At 43.4% G+C, this 27,397-nt stretch overlaps 1 pseudogene; it reads right to left on the bottom strand.

The window, feature by feature from the left end:
• Nucleotides 1-2,018: 2,018 nt before the first annotated feature.
• LOC147432269 (uncharacterized) lies at nucleotides 2,019-3,019 on the bottom strand (annotated as a pseudogene).
• Between the last annotated feature and the right edge of the window lie 24,378 nt (nucleotides 3,020-27,397).

Raw genomic sequence — 27,397 nt, 5'->3', positions numbered from 1 at the left:
GTGTCTTGACAAGAAACTATAGCTCAAGATAACACACCCGATCAAGCCATATGACCATGTGGGAAATTGAGACTACAGAATTTGTAACTACATGTAAAAGAAACTAACCATCTTAAAATCTTTTGACGCTTTTTATCATAAAAAGAAACACAACTACACGTTTAGTAAGAATGGATAGCTCAAGAGACCCGATCAAGCCATATAGATAGCTAGAAGAACTAAAGGTAAAAATCGATAGCTCAAGATGGCACACCCAGTCAAGCCATATGACCATGTGACAAATTGAGACTAGATTTGTAATTATATACAAAATAAAAACATTGTGTATGTGTGACACATAGACCCAACGTATGGTAGACGTGTCTATATTTGTAATTATATACAAAATAAAAACATTGTGTATGTGTGACACATAAACCCAAGGTAATCTAAACGTGTCTTGGCAAGAAACTACAGCTCAAGATAACACACCCGGTCAAGCCATATGACCATGTGAGAAATTGATACTATAAAATTTGTAGCTACATGTAAAAGAAATTAACGATCTTAAAATCTTTAACGCGATGATCTCACACATCTAGTTTGAGATTAAGTACATTCTTTATTGAGTTAACACAACACTACCACCCAAAATTGTGAGTATCACTAACTTGCAAAATCTAAGCTAGATTTTGAGATTGCCTGAAAACATTTGACAAAATGTGACAAGATTTAGTGTAACTACCGATAGATGCTTCAAACTATGATCTAAAAGCCGATTTAATGCATTGAATAGACAACGAGAGGCTCAGGGACTCAACAGCGTTGGCGGCTGTGTTGGAAGAAGTCGAGACTCGAACGCCAGCTCTAGCAATTCGGGACGTCAGGACTAAACGTCACTGATTAGCAGATCAGGACTCAGACGCCATAGCTAAAGCCTAAGGGCATTGAGCAGGGTCACGCCTAAAGTGAATTGAGAACCCACCCTGCGTCTGGAAATCGCTTCGCTTGCAAGGTGCTGGCCTCCCATCATGAGTGTCAACACACGATGGGAGGCCAGCACACGATCGAACACCAGCTCTAGCAGTTCGGGACGTCAAGACTAAACATCACTGATTAGCAGGTCAGGACTCGAATGCCATAGCTAAAGCCTAAGGGCATTGAGCAGGTAAAAATGAGTCATGCCTAAAGTGAACTGAGAACCCACCCTTTGTCTGGCAATCGCTTCGCTTCCAAGGTGTTGGCCTCCCATCGTGAGTGTCAGCACTCCTCCTTGCATCGTCATCATCTTTGCCGAAGAAGTCTAAAAAGAGGAAGCTTAATAAAATGAGGCTCAAGGAAGCTGTTGAGAATGCGAACTTGAACTACAAAACAAAGGCCTCAAAGAAAGCAGTCACAGATTTAATTGATCAATAGAGAAAAGCTAGCTTTTTTATGAGATGTAGCTACCACAGAAAGAAAAAACCCGGCATTCCAAGTATACAACACACCATCAACCAGTTCGGTAGGATTAATGACACAATGATGAAGACATTGAAGCTTTTGCCACTACAGAAGCTTGCATCATAGCGTATAGACAAACATCTCAAGCATAGAAACAATATACAATTTACAGATCAACATGAATTGAAGAAAGAGTTTGTGGCAAAGCCTTGCTAACTTGAAACAAATTTGGAATCCAGCACTGGCTGGGAGTGGTGAGCGTAGATCTAAAGCCAATGTCTGCCAAGTGAGGGGGGATACTACGAAGCTAGAGAAGTTAGAACAGCAGCGATAAAAATTTCACTTAGAGAAATCTGACAACCTTCATTGAAGACAGATCAAAACATTGTTCTTAAAACCTTCACTGAGGAAAGATGTGAACATTATTTTCAAACAAGACGATTGAGGCTAGCTACATTGTCAAATATAAACAAAACTGATAACAGAATCATTATACCATACATAAATGGAACTGTACCATCGGAGAAATGGCAAAGAAGGCATGACATACAGCATTTCACATAATAAAATAGAATAAAGAATGATAGAATGAGATCTTAAAGGCACTCACAGTTTTCAGCCTCTTTGCGGACAACGTCAAGGGCAGAATCAATGAGCTCCGCGACGTTGGTGTAGTGACCCTTGGCCCACTTGTTGCCAGCTCCGGACTGGCCAAAGACGAAGTTATCAAGGCAGAAGATTTGCCCATAGGGGCCTGTTCGAACACTGTCCATTGAACCAGTCCACCATACCAAGTACCTATTTGTACAAGAGAAGATTCTAGACAATACCAACCACACTCGGTTATCAAAAGATTCTACATAGGCTGCCCTAGAAGAAGTTCTTGACATTATATAATAGCAGATACATACTCATCTCTTTACAAGTTCACTTACCAGTTAAATAGCCCCATCATAAGTTCCAGCAACCCCCGTTGAAAGGACCTCCACTATTCTTACCCTTGAGACGATCGAAGAGAACATTGCAGCCCAACGATTCTAGAAACGAGAAACGGTTAAGCTATATTAAACAAGATTCCAACCATGGGATCAACTGAGGCTAAGACCAATGTGGTGCCATCAAATCAAATAAGTAGAGAAGAAATATGACCAAAACTCTTCAATTCTTAATCAAGCCATATTCAACCTAGCCATATGCATTCTTACACTGAAATAAAGAGTGCCAGCCTTATGAAACCATGCATGCACCTGAATATGAAACATACCGCATCCATAAAAGACTCCACCAGAGAAGTAAAAGTCATGATGACCAGTCCTGTGTGTCGGGAAGTCTTGGAAGTGAGGCCCGGAGGCGTGGGCCCAATCCCTCTTGGGAATCTCTGAAGGTATACCTCTTGTTCCATCACTTGGACAGCACCAGGCTTTTGACTACCACCAGCTACCCACAAGGGTTCCCCAGCTTGAGCCACCTGTAAAAGCTCTTCCATAGATGCCACTGCCAATTCTACTACCAAGGGCTTTTCGGCTTCTGTCAATCCATAAGGCGGTGCCGCTATTTCTGCAATTGTTGGCTCAGCCGACGGAGCCCCTCCTCCCATTGTGGGGAGTGGGACCTGCAATGCTGCATCTAGTGGGCTTCTTGACCCTGTTGGTGAAGAGGCAGAAAATGTCGCCCACCGTCACCAATGTACTTGGCTGCCATAGCTGTGATGCGCTCTATCTGTGAGCATCATACATACACAAAATCATCAGAAATGTTCTCGAGAGAGATGACTAGTCTCCTTGTCAATCATATTGTCATATCTTTCTTAGTGTATGCATTAATTTTGATGCCCAAGAATACAAACCCTGTGATCAGTCTTGTACAACTATATTGCAGGCTATATTGAAGGAGGCAATTGAAGATAAAAATATCACACACACACACATTATTTTCGTAATGCTTTACTGGTGGGAAACCTCAAGAAGAGGAAAACACATGCACGCATGCACGCACGCACGCATAACACAACATCGATTGGTAGTTTAACCTTGCAGGAGCAAAGTTTGCACTCACCATGCCATTTTCTGCATGTGAGGCTTGAAACGCAGGAGGAGGGCTGCTACTACGTCCTTCTCCATTGTGCTTGAAGATGTCGGGGCCCTCCGTGGATTTCTCAAGCTCTGATAAATCACATGTGCAGTGGATAATGCACAAGAGACCACTTAACTATGAAAGCCATTTCTCTTTGTTGAGTAACCTCAGGTGTTTCCATCGGTCAAACTATACTCTTGAGTACAAGTAGATGACATGATCTGTCGGTAGTGCACTCTGAACCTTATGTTTCTTCTGGACTTTACACTGTAATCATGTAAACATTGCGATCATTCCAAAATTTCTGCGACTCATTAAGGAAGATATTCCCGTATTTGCAGGGGACATATGAACGCTTGAGTAATGCAACTGAGCAGTGGTTTCATTATTCATCAGCATCTCTCATGTACGTCGCGTACCCACTCTCTCTTTCACAAGTTCACAACCTCACGGAGCTTCTAGCCCTATGCAGCTCGCTCAACTAGAGTGTGAAAGACGAAGAAAGGATCGAAGGCTTGGGGCATCTCTCATCATGGACGTCCCGAACACAGACCTCTCTCTGTATTTATCGTCTTATCTCTCTCTCCCACTTTTAAGCAAAGCCAGTCGCTATTTGTTGCATTGGCCCCCTGCACGTGCAAGATCTCACGCATCTTGGCAAGGCTGAGAGGAGAGTGAGAGAGCAGTAGATAAGAAGCTACTTGGCTATGGCGACCTGGAGCTCTCCTGCTGTAGAGGTTATGAAAACTGACCGATTTCCCGCTCTATCAAAAGGGAAGTGTGCAAAATAGGGTGTACCCAATCCTTTTTAATGCTTTATTAGACAGAATGACTGGAGATGCTTCATTAGAAAGAAGGTTGAAGCAAAAAAAGGTAGATAAAAAGAATGTGCTAGGAAAGGTAAGATGCCATTTGGCACTCAAGGGATTGCATGAACAGAACCCTATAGAAGGGTGGTGGAGGACATCATGGCTAATCACCTGCAGAGGAGGCCTCTCTCTCTCTCTCTCTCTCTCTCTCTCTCTCTCTCTCTCTCTCTCTCTCTCTCTCTCTCTCTCTCTCTCTCTCTCTATATATATATATATATATATATATATATAGATATATATATTCCCTTGCGTAGGGTGCATGATAGGACTCTGGGGAAGGTGGATCACCGTTGCTCGACACTATCTAAGTTCTCAACCTTGCAGACACCTTCAGCCCTCACCTCTGCCATAGCTGGGAGGCAAATAAAAATAGAAAAATCTTAGAGAATGGCTTGTGTTATTTTGGAGAAGAAAGGGATCTATGATGCTCTAATAAGAAATTTAGGGTTGGAGTTTTGCAACCTTCTAGGTTAGGGAGGTAACGGAAGGGTTAACAACAGGCCTGTGCCATCGGAATGGGGGAGTGAGAGGAGGGGAACGGAGGTAGGAGGAGGAGGGGGAAAGTGGGGAGGTAGGCTGCCCAAGGAGGGGAGGAGGAGCTCACGTAGAGGCAAGGGAGAAGGGAATATTCTTGGCTCGGGGCTATTTTCTTTTTTGAGGAGCCAGTAGGGGGTTCGTCACATGTAGGGGAGGTCGGCTGTCACCCTTTTGGCACATGAAAGGTTGGTTGGTGCCTTTCTTCAATCGATGTAAAGCACACTTTTGAGAAAGGTAGAGGTCTCCAAAGATGAAGACAAATTTGAGAGAGAGAGGGAGAGGGAGAGAGAGAGAGAGAGAGAGAGAGAGAGAGAGAGAGAGAGAGAGAGAGAGGAAGATTTAGCAGAGTAAGAGAGAGAGATTGAGGCAACCTTGATGTGCATAGTTTTCCAAGAGAGGCAAGGTCAAACATGATCCTATAATATTGTCGTTATTTGCTGGATTGATGAGAAATTTGAAGGCTTGGACAATATTTTGAGCTTTTCTAATATGGTAATGGGATCTTATCACAAAAGGAACCATTACTAGACTAACTATTGTTTCATGGAATGGTGTCATCAAACTGAAGGTAATAATTTGTTCCAACTGATAGAGAAGTTAATTTAAGCGTTACCTTTTGAAGAGCTAAATAGGTAAAGTTGTACCCGACACCCTTTGAGCATTCATTTCCATGAAAGGTGGTGAAACAAATATAGAGTGAAAATCTATGTTCTCACATATGTCATTTCTACATTTGAACTAGCATAATAAATACCAGCTTTAACATTCTCCAACCCCCCCCCCCCCCTCTCTCTCTCTCTCTCTCTCTCTCTCTCTCTCTCTCTCTCTCTCTCTCTCTCCCTCTCTCTCTCTCTCTCATAACAGGTCTTGAGTTCAACTCTCCTCGTCGGCTAGATCTTTAAGGTATCTTGGGATAGTTTCCTATGATGTTAAAACTCTCTTCTTCTTCTTCTTCTTCTTCTTCTTCTTCTTCTTCTTCTTCTTCTCTCTCTCTCTCTCTCTCTCTCTCTCTCTCTCTCTCTAGCCAATGCATGGCAGGATAGAGAGGAATTAGGATGTATTCTTGTTCTTCAATGATTGACATTTTGTTGATGACTACACTAATGTGTTATCTTTGTGGACATAATCACCTGTTCTGTGAGGTAATATGTGACAAACTACATGCTAACCACTCAAAAATGCATCTCAATTGTAAAAAAGGAATAAAAATTAGAAAAGGTTGATCACTCCAACCAAAATAGATACATGGGTACTTCGGGAATTTTAAAAATTTGAAGGGTATTTTGACAAATTAGAGGGGTTTGAGCTTGGCTTTAAGAAAACGAGGAAATTTACATAAGTTTTAATGTAATTACCGACAAAAGCTTCTAATTTTGACCAAAAAAAAAAGATAATTTCAAGTTTTCCCTTACTTTCACCACGCCATGAAAGTATTATCGATGGAGAGAGAGAGAGAGAGAGAGAGAGAGAGAGAGAGAGAGAGAGAGAGAGAGAGAGAGAGAGAGGCTTACTGATGTATTTAAGGTGGCTCAGGTAGTTGAATGGAGCCCCAATGTAACCACCCTCCTCCCCCCCCCCCCCCCCCCCCCCCCCCCCTCCCTTATGTGTACGGTATGAGTATGAAATAATGAGGGGCTACCCCTATTGTATACGCTTATGTACAAAATCTAGGAACCCCCCTATTGTACACTCACGTGGTACCATACGGAAAAACACAGTGAATCCCCTGGGTGTTGTGCATACAAGGGAACTATGCACTAGGAAAACAAGATGCACAGTTTGGGCAATGGTGCACAAATACAAAACCTTGCTCAGAGCTTTCAATAACCATGTCATGAAATGGACTTGGGGAGTAAATTCATTTTGTACAATGGCAACATCATTAGGGGGGAGTTTTCATATGTTATGTGCAAGGGAAGACTGAGGTCCAAGACTAAGGCCCAAAGGCCAGTCACTTGCCACCCGTCCGTGCTGCAAACTCATCAACCTCCAGGATGTCCTATCATAAACCAGTCAAGGGTAAAATAATACAATTAAGGTTAGTAAAAACAACCTGGAAAGTAGGATAGAGTTTACCTCTTGCTCCTTGTCCTCCTCCTCCCTATTGCCCTTTCCACCCAAGTCAACGCTTGATTTCATTGCATCCACGAGCTTTGGCTCATCAGTGGGGGGGTTCTGCAGTGGAATAGGCATCCTAGCTACCACAACCTTGGCTTGCGTGGCCTAGAAATCTTCCTTGGCCACGTGCAACTACTCTACTGCCAGGACCTCCGCACACACAATTGCAATAATGTCAATAACAGAGTCACCACGTGGAGAGAGCTTGCTTTCAAGGGCATTTGGCGCACTGTCTAAGGGAAATTGGGCGTTGATGCATAGACACTCATCCATGTTGTTGACCGGCGGGTCAACAGCACGACATAACTCAACAAAGCCTTATTTTTTGAGAGTTGTAAATGCTGAGGATTATGGTTAGAAACATCATCTGCAATAAGTAGGTAGTCTAGTTATAGAAGTCGAGGTGCAATGGCACTTTCAGATTGTAAATACAAGCCATGTGACCCCTCAAACTCTATTTTTGGTTAACCTAAGGTAGCCTTAGTATATAAGGTACCTAGGTCATTTTCTAAAGATAACTTTTATCATAATCATAAGTTTTAAGCTGCCGTCAACTGTGTGTGAGAGAGGAAGAGAGAGAGCAAGAGCTTCATCCTCATGCTACGCCCGGCTCGCTCATCACATTATAGATCTGAATGCACCATTGTGTTAGCCTCAGCAAGAGCTACGAGACAACGCCAAGCATTCCTTGCGGAACCTAGCAAACACGCTCGTGCATCTACAAACTTCTCGTGGCTGTAAGTGTATCTAATGATGTCTATTTTTTGTCTGCAAGTAGTCGTTAGAATCGTGGCGACATAAGCTACACGTAGGTACTCATAGATTTCAGTTTCGAACACTCTCTCACTCATGGCATTGAGTGTTTACAGATACCTCCACACACAAGTATGTCTCATATTTGATGGATGGCATACTTCTTGATGTCATTATATGGGATATATTCCACATGTAGAGAATATGAGTCCTTGGACTAATATTGGTGCCTGTTATTTCAATTATGTGTTGATACAAAGTTTCTAGGTGTTGGTCAATTTTTTTTATTAGACCGTTTTGAGCGAATTATATCCAAAATAATTTCTATGGCCAAAAGTTGTCGGATACCAAGTAAGACTTTCTAATGTTATAAGTACGATTAAGCAGCATTAATGGATGGTTGTTATGGAAATGTTTCATTATTGGTACCTAGATATGATTAATTTTTACATTCTATTATGGTCTAAATATGTTATCCCAACTTTCATGTGATTTCACTAGAAAGTATTTAGTTAGTCCTTGTGTGCGGTGAGTATAACATTTGCCACCCATAAGCATTGGCAATTATGGTCATGGAAATGGAAGTTTGGATCCATTCTTGCTAAATGCAATGCACACTAGCTGTTATGGGCCCTAGTGTTTAGGCAGATTCGGAGCAGCATGTAAATTCATGAAATCTATAGCTTATAAATCATTTTGCACTATATGTGCAGCACCTCTATGAGATTAATTGTGGGTCTACCAATCACCATCAAAGATCATGGCTCGGTTTGGGTGCTTGTAGATAAGTTGACTAAACTTTGTACGGTTTATTCAATCCACTATTCCAATCTCTAAAGTTGTTTATAATCTATATTGATTATAGGGATTACTCAGGAATATTGGGTGTTATGGTGACCCACGTTTACCTAGTCACATGAACCTAAGCGTATTTTTTACTATCATGATTTACGTATGTGTCATCATGTGCATCGACAAGCATTAGTAAAGTGGAAAGATAGAGTTGAAAAAGGTGCCACTTGAGAAATCATTAATGTTTGTGAGAGGCAATTTCCCACGTTTATTTTGGAGGACGAAACATCTCTCCACGGGAGAGTAATGTTAGGCCAAGGGCTAGAGTCCAAGAGGGCCATTCTATACCAAGATTAGGGGTGCCTATATAAGGGGTAGAGGTTGGTGGAGAGATGGGTTCAGTAATCCCTTTGGTCTTAGATTCCCCTTATCTATTGGATTCACATTCACATTTCATGAAAGTCTTATAAACAATCCATAATTGGGCAGTATAAGTAGGGTCCCTACCTATCATGGAGATTACCCCTTTTGCACCAAGGAGATAGCTGACCATGTCATTGCCTATTTGAGTAGTAAAGCAACTCATATTGGAGGGACATGGCATCACATATGGTTCTTCAATGATAAAGATATTGACATGAAATACCTACAATCAAACCAATTCTCATAGCACTCTTGTCTATATCATTGAGGACTGGAGAAGAAGAAGTTTTGTTAAAGGGGACATTAAGGAAAATTTTCTTAGATCCCAAGATTTATTATTGACCCCAATGTTGAAGCAAGGAACTCAATCATGCCAATCCGGATGGACTTGCAAAACTTCTCCCTCTTAATTATTTATCTTCTGCCTAAGCGGATATTGTAAATCCCGAATCCGGAAGAGTTGGATTATTTCGAAATTGTTTTGTACTTAATGAAGAGGCTAGATGCCCTAGTCCATCACATTTTTGAAGTAATTATCCCTTTCTAACCAAATTCCCAATTTTTAACCTTGGGTATTTGTAATTATTAGAGGATCTATGTACTTTGGAGCTCACGTAGTGAAGAGTACGTCTACGCTTGCGCATTCACTACTCTTTGTATGAGTAAGCATTGCTAATGAAACTTCATATGTTGCTTCCTCATACGCTTGGAATCATGTACATGCTCAATGTGCTATGTTTGAGTGTGTGTGTGTGTGTGTGTGTGTGTGTGTGTGTGTGTGTGTGTGTGTGTGTGTGTGTGTGTGTGTGTGTGTGTGTGTGTTCAAATAAAAATATAGCATACACACCAAAGAATCCTTTTAGATTACAAAAGACACTAGAAACTATGTCAATGAAAAGGTGGTATAATTCCCATTCGTAGTACAGAACGGTCTTTATACACATGTTGAAATCAAGAGCCCAAACATATAATAGTCCGCCATCTTCAAGCCAAAGTACTTTGAAAACCATAGTTGAGAAGGTAACCTCACCTGCACCCATGGAAACATTACAACATTTAGTTAGCATTGGTACCGTATGCAGGTGATGCATGGGTATCCCACATGCTATAGATGTCACCCAACTAGATTGCTTTTGGAGATAAATAATAAGAAAGTTCAAGCTCCTCGTTCTCAGTTGGAGTTGGTTCACAACAACTCCGATTCTCTTTGCTCACCTCGATGCTTTTGACTCCCCCTCTTTCGCCTCGCAGCAGGAGACACAGAATGGAGGCTTCTGCTCCATCTCAGAGGGACTCCACTGAAGCCCCCTCGCCCAACCCCGTAGAACCCACCATCCGACTTGCTCTTTTATTTGCAAGATTCTTGACACCAGACCCAGCAAAGTGGAATTGTGCAATCTCCTTCAGGCCCACCTTCTCGTAGAGGTGGGCAAGATCCTTGATGTTCAGCTTCTTGGATGTGGCTACTACTAGATAGAGTTTGAGACTCCGAAGATGGAATCCAAGGTCATTGCGATGAGCCCCCTAGCCATCCGTGCAGTTAGAGCACATTTTTGACAGTGGTGCCATGGTTTTGACCCAGCTACCGACGTTCTTGTTGAGGAGGCAGGCCTACCCATCTCAGTCTGCTTCCCTGGCCTAAGGAGGGAGTACCTTCTGCTCTTTTCAGGATAGGCTCACTGATTGGGACTATCTTGGAGACTCCATGCACGGTAGCCTCCGTAGCTGCCAAGGCAATCGGCATCCCCATAGTACGCGCTCTGGTTCGGGACACCCACACTCTCCTGAAGGTCATATTATTACGTCGAGTGAGCGGTGGGTGGTTTCGACAGAGTGTGGAGTATTTGGGTCTCCCAAATCAGTGTTTCATTTGTCAACAGATGGGCCATCTTGAGAAGGCCTGTCCACGAAGGAGACATCGACCTACTCCACAGGCCCAGCCCCAGCCCTCAAAGGCTGGCCAATAGCATCAGTCAGAGTCACAGAGGACGCAAGCAGAGCCACCCTCCAAAACTGGGGCTCAAGCAGAGGAGGGTTGGCAGCAAGTTCATGGTCAGCATTGGCAGGAGCCACCACGCCAGCCTGGCACTTAGAGTGGTCCTTAGGCTCCTGCCCAGCAGTAGTGGGTTCCCATAGGGAACTATTTCGACCCTCTTCAGTAGGATGAGGCCCCTACTTTAGCCTCCACCTCAGCCTCATAGCCCCTCCCCCCCCTTAGTTCCCCCCCTCTTCCTCCCCCCCCCCCCCCCCCCCCCCCCCCCCCCTCCTCATCCTCCTCCCTCTGCCTTTCCATCTCGCCCTCCTACCTTTGTCGATCCCCCTCACCCCACCTCTCTCCCTTCTCCCTCCAACCCCCTGCACACTCACCTCCTCCAACTCCAATCCCACAGCCATCCCAGGGGGCAGGGCCTTCCTCGGCTGCTAGGAGATCTCTTGGCAGCACCTTTGCCACTAGTCGACTAGCAAGAGAGGGACAACCTTTCTTGAGACCCCCTCTTCTGGTGCAGACGTCTCTTCCTCGGCTTCTAGGAGATCTCTTGGCATCACCTTTGCCACTAGTCGACTAGGGAGAGAGGGACAACCTTTCTTGCGACCCCCTCTTGTGTTGCAGACGTCTCCCTTTGCAGCAGTTCCTCGTGGTTTGACAAGTTTTGACATTTGTCACCGTTTGGATTTCTTTTCCTACGACTTTACAAGGTTTCTCGATGACCCCTCACGAGACCTTGAGGCAGCCTGCTTCAAAGTTCATGTGATGTTCCTTGCAGCTAGGGGGATAGAGGCCTTGGACTCTGCGATTGGCTTCTCGTTTCCTCTATGCGGCAGGGACAAGGCTGAGTGGACCATAGACTCCGTTTGGAGTGGTTGTAGACACAAGCCCTAGAGTTCTCTCAATACATCAGCGACCTTGGGGTGACATAGTTGCTTCAGACTCTTTGGCCATTGGCCAAGTTTGTTGTGACACCTCAAGACGCAGCAGGATACAGACACATTGTGGTCCACTTTTTCACTAACACACAGTGCCTGCCATGCTATGTACACATACATGAGGAATCCTGGATAGAGGAGGTTGCTTTATGCACAGCTCGGTCTCCTTGGACTTGGGCTAGTCACTCTTTGCAGTCGCATCTATCTCGAGGACGCTCGGATGTAGATTACTCCCCATCCAAGCCAGCCTCGAAGATAGCACGATTAGCTGTTGCGGCAGCATCAATCTATCTTGCTCTCCATGAGGATCATCTCATGGAACATGCAAGGATTAGGTGGGCTCTAGTTTCAGCGTCAGAGGGGTTGACTGCATTAGGAGCTTCAGCGATGCCTTGTGGGAGGAGAGATTGACCTTCTTATGCTACATGAGCATCATCTGTGTGAGAGTCGTATTAGGCGTTGTGGTGAGCTCTTGCATGGATGCTATGAGAATTTTTGGTCAGCTGCATTTGGATCTAGAGGCATCCAAGGTGGGGTATGTATGACTATTGCGGATTCTTTGCAGCAGGCCATTGTGGGCAGAGGGATTATTGTGCTAGTCATGGCTCAGTGGATCACTATGCAGTTTTAGGGTTGTCTCGTGGGTTGCCTGAACATCTATGCGCCCAATCCGGCGAGTGCATATGTAGAGTTTTGGTCTCAGATTGTTGAGTCTCTGCCGCAGGCAAAGCAATGGTACATAGGGGGTGACTTCAACATGTTGGAGGAACCCTTTGATAGGATTGGTGGTAGCCATACTACTGTGCATGGAGTTGAGTTGTCATCTTGGGAGAGGTTGGTTTTGCCATTACTTTGCAGGTTTCAAATGTGTGGTAGCATTCCATCTTTGTGAGACCCCCAATAGCCTGGCCTCTCTCATTCGGACCGCAGAGTGGGAAGCGTGAATCTATCTTGGATAGATTGCTTCTACACTAGTGACCACTTTTGTGACTTGGGTGGGATAGTTGGCATTCTAGCACGGACCTCCTTTTGGACCATGCTCCAGTGATCCTTACAATGACTAATAGGCAGAGGAGGGGGAGCACAATGCTTCACATCCCAGAGAGGGTCCTGCTAGACTCGGCGCTTAGAGAGTGAGTGGAAGCTTTTTGGACAAAGAGCTTAGACATGAAGGAGTCTCCTCCTGACAGAGTGGCCTCAGGACTTTCTCAGCTTAGTCAGCTCTTTCTTCAGAAGTCTTTGGCTTGCCTGGTTGTAGCAAGAGATGAGGAGCAGCACCTTCGATGGGGTGTTGCTTCCTTGCAGAGGATGCAAGAGCAGCATCCAGAAAGTCCTTAGTTGGAGGAGTAGTTACAGCAGGCTCGCCAGGAGCTTTTGTCAGCACAGAGGAGAGGCGCCATGAGTTTTCTTTCCATCGACAGACATCTCAGTGGACCCAGGTGGGTGACAGAGTGACAGGTGCTTTCTTTGAGACAGGGGGACCTCGGCATACGCATGCCAAGGTCAGTCACTTGAGGAGGCCTGATGGGTTAGTTGCTTCAGAGCCAGGGCAGATGCTAATGAATTTTACGATGATTTACTATCTGCAAAACCCCAATTAGAGCGTCAAGATGCATGCAGAGAGCAGGTGTGGGCACAGATGCCTTGTCTTGTGAGTGAGGAGATGTGTCAGAGTCTTGAGTTGCCTCTACAAGTAGAGGAGCTGCACACAGCTCTTAGTGCACTCCCCCTGTGGCAGTTGTCCAAGTGAGGGTGGCTTTCTTAGAGTACTGGGACTTGTTTGGCTCATATCTTTGTAGTGCTTTTCAGTACATCGTGCACACAGGTGAGATGCCTCATAGCATGAGTGAGGGCTTGATTTACCTCATTCCCAAGGAGGGTGGCTCCTTGGATGAAACTTGGCAGTGGGTGCCCCACTCAGCCTACAAAATTCTTGCCAAGGCTCTAAGTTTGAGGATTCATCCACTTCTAGAGAGCCTTATACATGGGACTCGGATAGGTTTTGTCAAGGAGCGTAGTATCCTTGACAACATCTTTACTTTTTGGGAGTCTTCTACCCTCCGTTGTGAGGATTTGGTGATTCTTCTTCTTGATTTTGAGAAGGCCTACAAAAGAGTCGATTGGTATTTTTTGGAGGGCACTCTATGCAGGATGGGCTTCTCAGATGCTTGGATCAAAGGGGTGTCAGCTTTGTACAGACTAGCACACAGCAGGAGGTAGAGGTGATCATTTCATGCTCACACGTTCAGTCAGACAAGTATGGCCTCATTGCCCCCTTCCTCTTTTTGTTCTATGCTAAGGTGATGAGCGGGTTTTTGGTTTCACATCAGGTTGGTTTATGTGGCTTAGTGCTCCCTATTTGGAGAGATGAGCTACTGGACACTGAGTTTGCAGACAAATCAGGCTTGTACTTGGATGGCTAGGAGGCCAATCTACACAGGTGCGAGCAAGACCTTGAGACTTAGTGTTGTGCATCTGGCACACCGATCAACTGGAGAAATACAGTGGATTTCTCGGTTGGTAGTGATTCTACACCCGATTGGATGCCAGGTGAGGGTTTGAGGTGGATTCTCTCAGGGACTGCAGCTTGATACTTGGGCTATCACGTTGGTTTGGACTTGTCTCCCGAGCAGCAGATTGCTCCCCTCCTCCTGTCTATCAAGAGGAAGTTGTTACATTGGAGCTCCACATGACTTTCTTTGGCAGGCAAATTTGTAGTGGCCAACCAATTGTTGTTGGCTACTATGTGGTACATCACTTCTAGTTGGATCTTCTCAAAATCTTGTATTATCCAGGTAGAGAGGCTGATCAGGAACTTCCTTTGGTCAGGGCGTGACACTCAGATAGCCCAGGCCAAAGTGTCATGGCAGGTCATGACACTTCCTTATTCTCAGGGAGGGTTGGGTATCATAGACCCAGCACGGCAGAGCAAAGCCCTTCTTGGAAAGTTCATTGTCAGACGACATCGTCCAGGTGAGGAGCCCTTGAAGGAGTTCTTGCTTTAGCGGCTTAGTGCTAGGGTGCCTCAGGCTGGAGGCCCATGGCGGCCCTCGACTCGATGGATTTTCATAGAGATGTGCAGAGTTGGCTTGAGTATGAGACTGAAGGACTGCTTTGTGTGTGTCTGTTCCGATCCTAGGAGCACCTGCGGCGAGGCCTGAAGTAGAATTAGTCTACTTGCATGGAGGAGCGCCTGAGACAACCCCTTGTTTGGAACTCCATGGTTAGCACTCAGAGAGGCCACTTGGTTGGTAGTCGACCTCATGTTTCCTAGGGTCCCATGGTAGAGGGTCCAACATGCTCTCTAGGTGACTTGTTACAGTTTCTAGGCTTGTAAGAGGAGCTTCAGGGAATTCAACTACTACAGGGCATGAGAGGGGTGCAGAGCATGTGTCAGGACATCTCAGAGGTAGTACCAGTTGATCGGATCACACCTCTCGAGTTAGCAGCACCTAGATGGATGGGATCCTTCACGCGATTGGAGGTTCTTATCTCAGTTTGGGCTTGCTCAGAGACTATACCCTCCCTGTTTGTTAACCCTCACGGCTCACGGACACCATATTACCTACGACGGACGTTGTATTATTTACTTGGTAGAGTCAGGTATTGGGCTTGTCGGTCCAATAGGAAAAGGGTAAGAGTGATCGCCGATGAGAGGCACACTCTAACTGGAATATTCAAGGGATTAGTTGGCTAAGCATGGGCGCTCAAGTGTGAATGGGGTGAGCTCATATAAAAGCCAACTAAACCTAAAATTCACTCATTCTCTCATTTGTGCAATTGAAGAGTGCTCTTGCTCCATCCCCATCTTCTTCTTCTTCTTCTCCTTGTGTGTGTGTGTGTGTATGTGTGAGAGGGAGAGAGAGGGAGTGTGTGTGCGATCGAGCATTACGAAGGCACGACGGCGGCGACGCGGTTGAGTGCGGCGTAGCGACGTCTCCCTCTTCTTTGCGGCGAGGAATCCTCCATGACAGGAAGCATAGAGCGGTGCGTGACACACCAACGCCATCTTTGAGCTTACTAGTTTAGGCTTGTTGTGTGCTTGGAGCCATTTGTGGCTCGCACGCGGTGTATCGGCAAGTTCCTTGCATTGACACGTGCGACATACGCGCACATTTTTGGCGCCACTGCCGGGGAATGCCATACACTAAGCTTGAATGGCACTCTGTGCTTCTTTTGTGGTGCATTTCAATTGTAGGAAAGGTAAGGAAGGAGGGTGTGTGTGTTGAGAAGAAGGATTTTGTGTTATACTGTGTATTTTTTTTGTTAATGGATTTTTCAAAGGTACTGTGTTTATTCTCTGTGTATTAAGGTTGTTAGTTTTCTTTGTTAATGGAGTTTTCAAAGGTACTGTGTTCATTCTCCTTGTATTAAGGTTGTTAGTTTTCTGTGTACAGTAAGTAGGAAGTAGATCTGTGAAAGCTAATAGAGTGTGTTAGTGTGTAACAGAAGGTGTATTAGTTAGAAGTAGGTAGATAGAGTGTGTGTGTGTGCTCTCGCGCAAGCCGCGGCGACCTTATCCTTTTTTTTAATTAAAAAAATTACAAATTTTAAAGGTAGGACCGGGATCGGGAATATCTCCCAGACCCAAGCCCAGACCCAAGCCCAGACCCAAGCCCAGACCCAAGCCCAAGCTCACGCTCAGGCTTAGGCATCTATCACCTTTTAAAATTACGAATTTTAGCTTCACACGTAGCTAAAAATCAATTTTTTGAGGACTAACGGAACTTTAGATGCCCGAAAATTGTGTTGTAAATCACACAGCGACCCTTTGAGTGATACGCTCATTTTGAGCTATCACACACTTTAATCAAAAAAATCAAACATTAAAAAACGTAAAAAACACGAGTGAAAACGGACGCTTAAAAAAGTAAGCGGTTAACCTTCGAGGTTATTCGCCGATGCTTGTAGGTTGCCAAAGGCACATGCATCTGCACTCTGGTCGTGTGCTAGCAACTAGAGAGAATTTTGACTTACGTGAGTTCTCAATATCCACCTACTTTAGGTTCCGAGCCATCGGCGGGGACCCAAGGTAGTACAAACCAAGACCCGAACGTAGCGGCTAGTGACTCTTCCTCTGACTATGACGTCATGGAGGGTTTCCCAATGCCTAATCCTGATAGCTCAAGCCAAGACATGCATTCCATAGGCCCGCGGTCCGGGCCGAGAGTGCTTAGCCGCTGAAGGAAACCTTTAGTAGAGCCACTCGCTCCGAACATGGAGCTAATGATGTAAATGAGGGGGGTGGGGAAGTAAATTCTCCATTCGTGACCAACGTAGACCCTATACCGTTAGAGAATGTGCACATGAATACTTCATTCACTGCACCTCCTGACTCTTCAGAATTATTTCCCTCCGAGGTCATATTACCCGATGGTAGAAGCCTTGCTGAAGTGCAAGAGGTTGAGCGATATATCCTTGCAGCGAGGGAAAAGGAAGTCGAGAGCTTACGTAAGGCGGAGCAATGAAGAGAGTTAAAAGTGAAAGCCCCTATGTCAATATCCTTGCTAAGAGAGCAATCGAGTGCTCCTGACTTATCAACCGCTAAGGGCCAACCCCTAGAAAGCAACATTGCATCTAGCTCAAAGGACACCCCTAGCACCTCAATCCTAGATGGAGTGTTCCTAAATGAGAACTGGGAGTACGAACTACAAACGGAAACTCTGACCGACCTATACACAGATCACACCTATCACGTGGGTTGGTTAGATGTCCTACAATCCACAATGGGCGCTACTAGTGTGGAGGATCAACAACAAAGAGTTTGTGAGGTCATCCATAGAATTTAGTTAGAGAGACAGGACAAGGGGATCAACATGCCTTCAACGGGTCTCATGAGATTCTTGGATACAGGAAAGGCTAAACAACCAACCTTATCGCAAATGCAGACTCCCTCGGTAAGTCCGATGGATCCTCCATATGTTGTTTTGCCAGGGGTCTCAGTGCAATCTGAGCCCACAACTGATAGCTTTACCTTTCCAAGTCTAGCTCATCTTTCCCTTGATGACACCACGGCTACCATGCCTACCCCAATGATGGGCATGCCGAGAAACATGCCATGGACCTCATTTGTTAGTAAAGCACCACTACATGGTAGCTCAATGCCTGCAACAGTACCTACAAGTGTGTACCAATCGTATACACCCATGGGTCCTCGTACTCATGTAGTCCCTACCCCTCCCATTGTTTCAACTACCTATGCTCCACAACCACAACACCCAAGTTTTTATTTCCATGGGACCATACCGGCTAGCATTAGCATGTCACATCCGACGCCTGCTATGCCTAGGGCCACACATATGAACTTTGGACCACCACATGGCACAACATCGTACCCAACGTGGAACCCAAGGGCTTCCTATACACCAAGCCCAATGCCAATACCTACTCCACATGTAGTCTTTGGAGCACCTCCACCAACGGTGCCTGCTCACTTAGGTGACTTGGCAACATTTGCTCACCGATCTATTGTTGAGAATATGAGTAACACGCCTGATAGAGAGCCTAGAAGTAAGGCAGTACAAATAGCCAAGCTCACACAAAAATTTAGTGGAGACGGGGATGTGAGAAAGCATATCGAAGTGTTTGAACAAATATGCGATTCTCTAGGAGAACACAATGATCTACATAAGAGCAATGCTTTAAGACTAACCTTAAGTGGAAAGGCTGGGGATTGGTATAGAACCCTAAGGGTGGAAGAAAAAATGATTTACCCTACTCTTAGGAGACTGTTCTTGAAAGAATACATACGAGAGGGAGTGCTTTGGGGTGTAGCCTCTCAGCTCCAGAAAGCCCAACGAGAGGAAGGAGAGTCGGTGAGAGACTTTATAAGTCGATTGAAGCATTTGAATTCTCATTGTAATCCAAATGAGCGCTTCAACAATAACCAATTTCTTGATAGATTCATTAGGGGGTTACGACATGAGGATATCTACAATGTCCTAGTCATTAGAGGTATCACCACTTGGGAAGCAGTCACCACCAATGCGATCCAATTGGAGGATAATTTAATGATTCAAGGAGAAAGAGTGTCTGTTGAGCCTAAATCTATTAGCTCGCAAGCATCAAGGCATCAGCCAATGACCCTAAAGCCTATGATTCAAGCAACCCAATCTTTACTACAATCACAAGTTGGAAAATCAGAGGGTTAGATCCCTGTCCCACCTACACTAGTAATCCCACCAAATGAGAAACAAAAAGAGCCAGATTCCAATCATGAGCATGGACAAAAGCTGAAGGACCCAGCATTAGAGCCAAGGATAGTGTTGAATACCACGGATAACTCTTTTGAGGGATTTCACATAGCTATACTTGAAAATTGTAAAGAAATAGATGGTCTTGACGAATTGTGGAAACAAGTAGGAGAGGCCAATGAATCAAGTGAGATAAGTAGACAAGTAAACCAAACGGGTGATGGAAGAGGAGTGTCTCTTCCACCAATAGAGGAATCTAAGGCTGGATCTCAAATGAATCTAGAAGTGGAATCATATTGGGGTGGTAAAGGATTTGTACAATCTATGGACAGTCAACCCCATTCATTAAGAACACTACCATCCTATACAGAAGAGTACAAAGCTAAGTCAGAGGTTGTTGCAGTCCTCAACACCAGTCACTTGTACGATAACATTAGCCGAGTTGCTTAGAATATGACCAAACATGTGGGCTATTGTGGGAAAATGCCTAGAGAAATTTGGTGTTAAAAAACCAATGACTCAAATCGAGGAAGGGATCAAAGAACTGGAAATGCCTCACTAAACACTAGGCCAGTACGTTTAAACAAGGTAGGCAAGTATTATGAGGGAAAAGATGGGAACACCACTCTTCCTCTAGAATTCCAAGGTGTAAAAAACATGGAAATCCTTGGTAGTGGAGCCGGTGTTTCCATCGCAACAAAAGAGGTCTGGAAAATATGGGGAAAACCAGTAGAGTGAGGGCTACAAGGATGAAACTACATCTTGCAGATGAACACATGGAAAGGCCCATAGGACTGCTAGAAAAAGCAGTTGCTACTTCTTGTGGAATTTAATATGAGTAAACCTTTGCTATTGTTGACTTTGGTAAGAAGAACAACTATGATATCATTCTAGGTGGACCATTCATGTGAAAACTGAAAATGATCCAAGACTGGGGTTATGACTATATCTACCAGAGACATATGGAAACCACGACAAGGATAAACTTGAAGGACCATAGTTACAGGGATGTGACAAGAACACCTATGGAGGAGTTTGATTCCGCTACTGTAGCAAGATTAGGACTGCCAGCATGGTTGGGTAAGCCTAAATAATTGTGGATGTGTGGAGCTTCGCAATGCGGAAGCTTAAAGCAAGAGGAAGGCATCCTAGAAAGGGCAATTGAAGATACATATTATAACCCAGAACCCTTTCGTGAGGAAGAATTAGAGCCACTTGAATGGGAACACATCTTGGCTACTTTGGATGTGTGTGCTAGTCAAGACGATCCAACAACAAAGTTTTGTGATGAAAATGGCTATGAAGTTGTTCCTTATGTTGTAGTGAGTGTAATCCAGGAAAATGAAGACGAAAAAGAAGACAAGTTCTATGACTCTATAGAACACTTGGAGCTTCAAGAAGATGCAAACAACGCAAATCCGAATGACACAGCAGGTGACAAAATGAAAACTTTAACTAATGCACGGTTTTATGATTGTCCAGATCAAAAGACCAGGAACCAATGTCACCGCTACAAGAATAAAGTGCATCAAAATTGGATTCCAAAATCCTTGATGGAAATGCAATTGCAACAAGCACCCTCATATGTGTCTCCTATGCATGCAAAAAATACTCAGCCAAGAATAGCACAACCATGTCAACGAGCTACCAACGCTCTAATCAAGTGGATACCAAAGTCATCCCAAAAACAACAATCCAAGAGGAAACAGATAGTAATTTTCCATAACCAGCCACACCACAAAGGGAAAGTGCTAGAATGTAACCTTGTTGAGAATAACAGCGATAACGATGATTCTTATGACATTCCCTAATAGTAACTCAGGTCATCACCATCATTTGCAGCTTCCATAACAACCAAAGAAGGCCAAAAGAAAAAAACAACAAGTTAGAACCAAAAAGTTTGGCAAATATGGATACCAAAGAGCCAGATTGGACAAAAGCAAGTATGGATCAAGATGACCAAAATCTTTGATGAAAAATCACAAGATCCAATGCCAGAAGGAAAACAGTCAGTCAAAGCCTGCAAGAACGGTTAAGAAAAGCATAAAGTCGACAAGCTTCCGCAAATTAGATCTGGGTTTCAAAGAATTTTATTCAAGCACAGAGAAGTCGAGAGTTCATTTGGATTTTGAAACGATTAAAGTATCAACTGCCAAAGCCTAAATCGCATCCTCAACCAAGAGTACAAGAGCTGAAGCAAAGATCATTGAAGACTCCCACAAAGACAAGGTGAATCCCAAAGCAGTCTCTTCAAACATAAACAAAGCAAGGACAAGTATGGGTTCCCAAACGAGCAACATCAAGAAAATAGCCAGTAATCACAAAGAAGTGGGTCCCAAAGGTAACCAATAAAACTATTGTCACTGCACCGCCGCTTGAATTCTTTCAATTCCTCCTACGATTACAGTATAGTTAGAAGAGAACCCACTTTGAGGAAAAATGCCAAATCAACAACCAACCACAAGGCTAAATTGGAGTCCAAAGAAGCATCGAACAGATAAGTAAGCCTTCAAAAAATCTCTACAACCTTCAATCAAGCAAACGGCACAGGAGATTCAAAGAAAATTAGATTGATTAGATTACAAAGCCTCGCCAGCAAATGCCAATAAGCAAATTTCTTATACCCACATCTTGTACAGCATACATCTTTTCCATGCATTGACTGTGTATGCATAATAGGGCTACATTACGAGGCCTGCATAGGCACAATTTTTTATTGCCCAAGCACAACACATACCCTTGGCGATACCCTGTCACCAAGGAGGACTCCAAATAGGAGGGAGGGAGGCATTCTAAATCTGAACGTAATATATGAATATTAGAGGGCAATGCTTTGTGAGTTGTATTGAATTTTTGTGTTTGATTGTGACCTTTTTTGACAAAATTCAAAGTATATGCCCTCATAGTAGAGTCACACGAGAAGTACGGGGACAAAAGCCATATATGAGCCCCTAGAAACATGTGTACAGTGTACATAGTGTTTAGAATTCTATTAGAATGATTTTTGCTTTTTTGGCTGAGATGTTTTTTGGTTTTCTTTTGTTATTTTTGTGATTTTTTTTTTAAAAAAAAGGCAGGATAAATCCATAATCCAGATGAAGAAAAGACTAAAGAGATGCCAAGCCGTCAAAGCAAAGAAGGTCCAAGGAAATTACGACACTTCATGAAGCATGTCTCAAAAGCCATACGCACAATGAATAATGTCAAAGGTAAGAAAAGAATGCGGATCAGTATTCAATAGGAACATGAGGCCCAAAATGACTGAGAATGGTCATCAAACTCCGGGATGGTCTACGAGGGCAAAGGAACTTGGTGATGTGACTACACGCAAGCACCCATCGAGTGTAAAATTGCATTAAACACTTCATGCAATGACAAGGCCGTATACAGGAAGTAGATCTTTATGCTTTAAATCTTCTATCTTGTATGTGACTTAATGAAGCCTAACAATCAAAAGGGACTAACAGTACTGACAAGAACAGAAGGTGCCAGAGCTGCCCATAAGTCATTTTTGAGACTGAAGTCCAAAACGTACCAAATACAAGTCCAAATCAAGCTAAACCCTGTCAGGAGGCTATGAATAGAGAATACAAGCTAAGCAAAAATAAATAAAAAAGTCCAACTCTTAGCCAAAGATGCAAATTTTTAAATTTGAAGCCATGATAGCCATCTACATACCCTGTACATCATGTATATGAATTTTGGGGACAAATGGACCATGATAGCTCATAGATGGGCATCTATCATGAATGATGTCAAATAAAGCCCTTTTGAGGCAAGTTATTAACTTGGGTTTTTTGAGCTAAAATTAAGTCATGTATCAGTGGAAGCGGTATAATGATTTACAAAGCACACAAAAACTAACAGTGTAAATGCGACTTGGATCACCTTGATGCAGGAACAAAGGAATCACCAACAAAGGAAGAAGAGAAAACAAAAGTGATAGACAAACCAACCTTTGCAGGCTTACATATCTTGTCCTTGATGAAGCAGATCAAATGTTGAACATGGGTTTGGAACCTCAAATCAAAAAAATTATCTCCTAGATTTGGCCTGAAAAACAGACTTTGTATTGGAGTAAAACTTGGCCTAAAGAAGTTGAAGGTTTAGCCATACAATTTCTACATAATCCTTACAAAGTTGTCATTAGCTCACAGGATCTAAAAGCCAATCATTCAATTCTACAAATTGTAGAAGTTGTTTCTAAGAAACACAAATACTCAGAATTGACAGATTTGTTGGAGCAAGTGATGGATGGAGCTTTCTCTATACATGATGATAAGAGTCAAGCTGAATGAGATCAGGTTCTTTTTAAATTTAGATCTGGCAATAGACCTATAATAACAGAAACATATGCTACATCTAAGCACGGACATTTGCTACATTAGATTGGACAACCAGGATGAGCTTGTGAAAAGGCTACAGCCTATACTTTCTTTACATCAACAAAGACCGCACAGACATCGACAACCAGGTCATGTCAGGGACGACATGAACATGGAGGGGGAGTGTTGACCGGCAGGTCAACAGCACGACATAACTCAACACAGCCTTATTTTTTGAAAGTTATGAAATGCTGATTATTATGGTTAGAAACATCATTTGTAATAAGCAGGTAGTCTAGTTGTAGAAGTCGGGGTGCAATGGCACTTCCAAATTGTAAATACAAGCCATTTGATCCCTCAAACTCTATTTTTGGTTAACCTAAGGTAGCCTTAGTATATAAGGTACCTAGGTCATTTTGTAAAGATAACTTTTATCATAATCATAAGTTTAAGCTGGCGTTGACTGTGTATGAGATAGGAAGAGAGAGAGCGTGAGCTTCATCCTCACGTTATGCCCGGCTCGCTCATCATATTGGAGATCCGACTGCACCATTTCGTTAGTCTCAACAAGAGCTACATGGCAACGCCAAGCATTCCTCACGAAACGGAGCGAACGCGCTTGCGCTTCTACAAACTACTCATGGCCATAAGTGTATCAAATGATGTTTGTTTTCTGCCTGCAAGTAGTCGTTAGAATCATGGCGACATAAGCTATGCATAAGTACTCATAGATTTCAGTTTTGGACGCTTCCAAAATCCGGCTCTATCTTTATATGTGTTTTTTGCAGATGGGTTTAGAGTGAGGGTTTTGAGTTTAGAGGCTTTGGGACAGGTGTTCCTTAAGTTTCGTATGATTCTGGCATACTTTGATGGGTTTCCTTCCGTTGTGTGTATGTGGGTAGGTGGTGTAGTTGAGAGAAGTGAGATTCTAGATTATGGTTTAGTTGGCCTTCCAGAGTGTTGCCTATGTAGGATGGTCTCAGCTTGACAAGCTAAAGAGATTTCCTCTGTGTGCCTATTGTGTCATCTGTGTCCTCAATTGACATTATGTTGATCTCTTTTGTGTTGCATGCACTTTATGGGTGGTGTGACGCTCCCGCAACACATACGCAAATCAAATGCTTTCTCCAAGTCATGCAAAAAGACGTACTCCTCCCCATCCACTACCACTGAGGAAAAGCAATTGATTTCTACTTCTTGGATATCCTCATCTGTCAGTGGTGCATCCTCTAGAGTGTCACTAGTGCCAGCCACAACGATGGATTTTTCAACCACCTCCACTAGCCCCTTAGGGCACTCGAGCCGAAGTGCCCGGCCTTCCTACAGGGTTCATGGGGACACCCTTCTCCTCCTTAGCGTCCTTAATGAAGAACCCAACTTGAAGGTGTGGTAGGCGGAGCTCCTCTAAATCAGGTTCCTCGCTCACAAAGAAGATGAATGTTGCCAACCAAGAAAGGTACTCCACCCCCAATTTGCGCTTCTTGAGCGTTGGCGCACCCCTGGGGCCTGCTCGTCCTAGAAATGGCATGTGTTAGAGGCAATTTCTTGGAATTGTCTCAAATTTCTTGGAGAATGGGAGATCACCTTTGTGTTTGTAGCACAAGAGATCACAAGGCACCCAAATCCATGCATGTGGGGAGATAGATGCGGCATATTTTATGATGTGCTCCTCCATGAATGCTAAAATCTCGACAAATGCATCCATGTGGAGGGCAACTATGGTGTCAAGGTTGGGGACACGAGTGAAGAAGGTGTGGAGATCTAACTTCCCCATGTAGTTGGTGTCCTAGAGGAAGAGGGTGAAGCATGACAAAGTGGTGGATGTGGGTGCAGATGCAGAGGCTGTGGAGGCATCTATATCTAGTTCGGGGTGTAGACACAGAGTGGAAGAGATCAAGGGTTGTGAAAGTGAAAGGTTTGAATGAGTTATGAAGCCCCCCTTTTATAATGGTGCCTTTTTTAAAGAAGGCACTTTTCCCCCAAAAAAAGGCACTTTTACCAAAAATGAACTTTCGCCTCAATGTGATAGGTCAATTTCAATAATAACTAAAGATGGTTCTAAAAAAATATGTAAACAAGATGGCTATTGTAGAGTGAAAATTTATAGTCAAAGTCTTAAACTTGCCAAAGCAAAGCATATTGATTACAGAAGGAATTGTTTCCAAAAATGCAAGAGTTACAAAGCTATAACAGTGATAGTATTGTTCCATCCATGCCCCAATCCTCCTAGATCTTCATTTTGTCTTCCATTATCTTTCCAATTTTCACACATTCTTAACAATAAGTAGGCAATGATCATCAAATTTTGATGGAGTGAAAATTTGGTGGAAGGATTCTGACCGTGTAACCTTATAGATGAAATTATGCTTGTTGAAGGTTCTCAAAACCCATAATAGCCAAATGTTCTCGCACATTACTGAGAGTCCAATGCTTGTTCACTTGGACATCCTCCAAAGCATTTTTGGGCATCCTCATTGCAATGTCAAATCTTGCAATAGCGACATCTACACTCTGTAAGGGAGTTCACATTCCAAACTTGCACATCCAACCATCATAGTGAAATTGTATGTACAAGTAGGTGCAAGATTTTAAATAGCGCATCCCAATACTTGATGCTCCAACCTTACAATGGTACATATCCCCATTGTGCATGCTCTCCACAAAACCCCATCCCTCTTCTAAAAACCTCCCTCATTAGGAGATATACGAAGCCCGAAAGGGCCTTGTAAGGATTCCTAATTTTAAGGGCTTAAGACTAAAAATATGAGTGGTTAAGGGGACAAGGAAAATGATTGAGGGTAGCTTTATAGGTTTTTTTTAGGCCCTCATAGGCTTTTTCTAGACTTAAATAGATACTAGTGGGAGAAAATAGGATACTCTCTCTCTACCTTTTCAAATATGACAAGGGAGAGTGGAGTTATGACAATAACTACCCCCCATCCACATCCTTGCCACATCATCAAAAACGTACATAACCCTAGCCCAAAAAGTCACGTTTTCTCAAAACTCTCAAATAGACCCCATTTCTACCTAAAATTACCTCCCAACATATATATATACATAAAATAAAAGTTTTTGGATCATTTTCTCAATACAGCAGCTTGAGAGTATATTTTTTGACTCTTTTTTAATTTCCCTCCAAATTTTCAACTTCCTCCTCTCTCACTTTATCCTTGTTCCTCTCCCTCTCTCATGCATCTCCCTTACTTTCAGTATAGTCAACCATTTTAATCTCTCTCCTCTCCCTCTCATCTTGCAGCTCATCTCCTAATGTTAACTCTTTAATACTTTCTACAGCAAGCCTAAGCTACATAATATAAATCCCATAATCTCTGCCTTAGCCCCTCTCTACCTTGTTCATTTTATGTTATACAAATCCATCTCTCCATGCTATGGATCTAAATGAAATTACAAACCTCTCATCCACAACACGATTGTCAGGGTCAAAAACAAAAGGCGTACATATCCGGTTGTCAAAAGAGTTTGCACCCTCCAAGCACTATGACTTTTATACAACACAACAATGTCGCAGTGCAAGTCACACCAATGTGGACCTTTGGGTGGATGGTTTCCTGTACCCAATGACCCTTTGGTTAACACTAGGTTGGTAACCTAATAGGACATAAAAGTGTCCTTTCAGGGTTTTGAAAAAAACCTCCAAAACCATAGTATATCCACTCATTTTGTAAAATCCTTTCATGAGATTATAGTTCAAGGCCTACTATACATGGAAAAAATAAGAAACTTGTAAAATTTCTCATCTTTTGGTCACACCAAGCCTCCAAAGTTGATGGACCAGTACATTTTCATCAAAACAGTCATTTCTTACATTTTGTTGCATAAAAATAAGATTAGGGATTTTTGTAGGACTTAAGATAAATTCCCTATTTAACTTCAATGGGTTGGTGATCAGGACATATGATTGCTTCTCACTCACTATTTTTTGTTTTGCCAAAAGAAATAGGTA

The sequence above is a fragment of the Adiantum capillus-veneris genome, chromosome 20 (assembly GCF_014529385.1).
Source record: "Adiantum capillus-veneris isolate H3 chromosome 20, ASM1452938v2, whole genome shotgun sequence".
Taxonomy (NCBI): Eukaryota; Viridiplantae; Streptophyta; class Polypodiopsida; order Polypodiales; family Pteridaceae; genus Adiantum; species Adiantum capillus-veneris.
The sequence above is the reverse complement of the archived record's forward strand: the minus strand, read 5'-3'. Positions and strand labels throughout refer to the sequence as shown.